Source organism: Populus alba, chromosome 1 (assembly GCF_005239225.2).
Source record: "Populus alba chromosome 1, ASM523922v2, whole genome shotgun sequence".
Lineage (NCBI taxonomy): Eukaryota > Viridiplantae > Streptophyta > Magnoliopsida > Malpighiales > Salicaceae > Populus > Populus alba.
The window spans coordinates 16,630,706-16,634,010 of NC_133284.1; positions in this window are offsets into that span (position 1 = coordinate 16,630,706).

Sequence of the window (3,305 nt, forward strand, 5' to 3'; positions counted from 1 at the left end):
AAAATACAGCCATTGACACACCTCTCATTAACCCAAGGCTGCCTCCCCCATATACTAAATAAATCTTTCTCTCAGCTAGTCCCAACCAAGATGATTTGCTGATTCTAAAAATTCTTTTTCTTTCCTAGGACTGGATCCACTGAAAACACAAATATTTCTTATGTGATGACTTGAGGAACCTGCCATTTCTACACACTTCTATATTTGATGAATGTATGGGTTGAGTAGAAATGAAGGGAAGGAAGAGAAGAATTTATAGATGAGAAATTGAAATTGCAATCATACCACCTATATGTAGGCCAACTGTTGTCTCACACTCTCTCTCTTTATTTATTTATTTATTTTGACAAAACATGTATGTACAGGTAGTTGTGATTGTGGCTCACATCTTCCCTTGGTTTTACGTCCAAGAACAGCTTAAACGACCTTTATGGGTCGAGGATAGGCTTCCCATCCAATTTTCTTAAAAATTGGCAAACAGGGTCTTTTTTAGTTAGATTCCCAAGACTAAATCGAGCATGTTCTTTATGGAATTGTGGCCATAAATCATGAATTACACGATGCACATCTCCACTAGGATGCATTCCAAGGGTCAACAAAAGATTATCTAAAAAATGACATGTCGCTTTACAAGTCCATCTGGCATATCTGTGACAGACTTTCAGTCATTTTGCACGACGTTTCTTTGCAAAAGTGCTTATACCTGTTGCATGCATATGTGAAATGAAAGAATTGGAAGACTCACCTGATAATCGGACCTTTGCTTCAATTAGCTAGCGAATATCTTCAGGAATTCCATGATTCATTAACAACCTCAATCTTGCACACCTAGCACGGTAAATTTTTGTAATCGCATTTGGAGGCAAAGCGGGAAAATACCTTTTCAACTTTTCAAGAGTGGTGTCCATTTTCAAATAAGAATTGAGGAAAAGATTCAAAGAAGGGAGAAAGAGCAGAGAATTGTACAAATATAAACAAATATCAGTTATTTGGGAAATTGAAAGAACCGACTTAAGTCACGGAGTAACATTATCCGCCATTTGACTGGGATGAGAGAGAGACGAGAAAAACAAAAACATAACACAAAACAATGTGAGAAAAAGAATCAATCTTTATATACAAGATCACTCAATTCAATAGAGTCATTTTCAACCGAAAAATTGTCAAAATAAACTTTCAAACGATGCCCATTTACCTTGAAAACATTGCCATTCTTTGGATTCTCGATATCATAAGCCTCATATAGATACACATGTTTCACAATAAAAGGACCGCTCCATCTTGATCTTAGTTTTCCAGGAAATAAATGGAGTCGAGAATTATAAAGCAAGACTTTTTGACCAACATTGAATGTTTTTCTCAGTATTTTCTTGTCATGAAACTCTTTGATTCTTACTTTATGAATTCTTGAATTGTCATATGCATCATTTCTTATTTCCTCAAGCTCATTTATTTGTAATTTTCACAACTGACTAGCATCATCAAGGTTTGAATTGAAAGCTTTAATAGCCTAATAAGCTTTATGTTCAATTTTCACAGGCAAGTGACAAGGTTTTCCATAGACTAGTCTATAAGGTGACATACCTAATGATGTTTTATAAGTAGTTCGATAAGTCTAAAGTGTATCATTAAGTCTTAAAGACCAGTCTTTCCTATTAGGGTTCACTGTTTTCTCCAAGATTTGTTTGAACTCCCTATTAGCAAGCTCTACTTGTCCACTTTTCTGAGGGTGATAAAGGGTGGCAACTTTGTGTGTGATTCCATATTTCTTCATTAAAGAATCAAATGGCTTGTTGCAGAAATGTGTTCCACCATCACTTATCATGGCTCGAGGGATTCCAAATCGACTCAAAATATTGTCTTTCAAAAACTTTATCATTGTTTTGTGATCATTGTTTCGACTTGGAATTGCCTCTATCCATTTTGAAACATAATCTACTGCGACTAATATGTACATGAAACCAAAAGATGGAGGAAATAGACCCATGAAATCTATACCCCAACAATCAAAGATCTCAATGACAAGAATAGGATTTAAAGGCATCATATGACATTTTGAAATAGATCCCAATTTTTAACAATTTTCACAAGTTTTGCAGAATACATGTGAGTCCTTGAACATGGTGGGATAGTAAAATCCACTTTGTAAGATTTTGGCAGTTGTCTTTTTCGACGAGAAATGACCCCCACATGCCTCAAAATGATAAAATTTAATGACACTACTTACCTCATTGTCAAGAATGCATCTTTGAAATATTTGACCAGGACAATATTTGAATATATAAGGGTTATCCCAATAAAAGTTCACTTCATTCAAGAACTTTCTTTTGTCTTGGGTACTCTAATGAGCTGGCAATTGTCCTGAAACAAGAAAATTAACAATATTAGCAAACCAAGGCATCGTAGACATGGAAAGTAAAGATTCATCGGGAAAGTAGTCATCGATTGGTGTGATGTCAGATTTTGAATCTGTTTCAATCTTGACAAATGATCTGCAAGAACATTTTTGATGCCTTTCTTGTGTTTGATTGTGATATCAAATTCTTGAAGTAACAAAATCCATCGCACCAATCTAGCCTCAGGATCTTTCTTAGAAAGAAGATATTTCAATGCTGCTTGATCACTAAAAATAACAACAGGTGAGCCAACAAGATAAGACCTAAATTTATCACATGCAAATACTACTGCAAGTAATTCTTTTTTAGTGGTGGTGTAATTCATTTGAGCATTATTTAAAGTTTTACTTGCATAGTAAATCACATAAGGTTTCTTATCTTTTCTTTGTCCCAAGACAGCACCCACGACATAATCACTAGCGTCACACATTATTTCAAAAGGTAATGACCAATCAGGAGGTTGAATGACAAGAGCAGAAGTACGCAAGTTTTTAAGTTTAACAAAGGCTTATTCACAATGTTCAGTCCATTCAAAAATATTATCCTTTGTTAGAAGGTTACTCAAGGGCTTAGATATTACACTAAAATCTTTGATGAACCTTCTGTAAAAACCAGCATGTCCTAAGAATGATCTAACATCCTTAACAGATTTTGGTGTTGGTAAGTTGGCAATTAACTTGATTTTAGATTTGTCAACCTCAATTCCTTTCGATGAAATAATGTGACCAAGTACAATGTTGTTTGTTACCATAGAGTGACATTTTTCCCAATTCAGTACAAGATTCTTCTCTTCACACCTGCTCAAAACCTTTTCTAAGTTAGTAAAACAATCATCAAATGAATCACCAAAAACAGAAAAATCATCCATAAAAATCTCAAGAAAACGTTCAACCATATCACTGAATATGC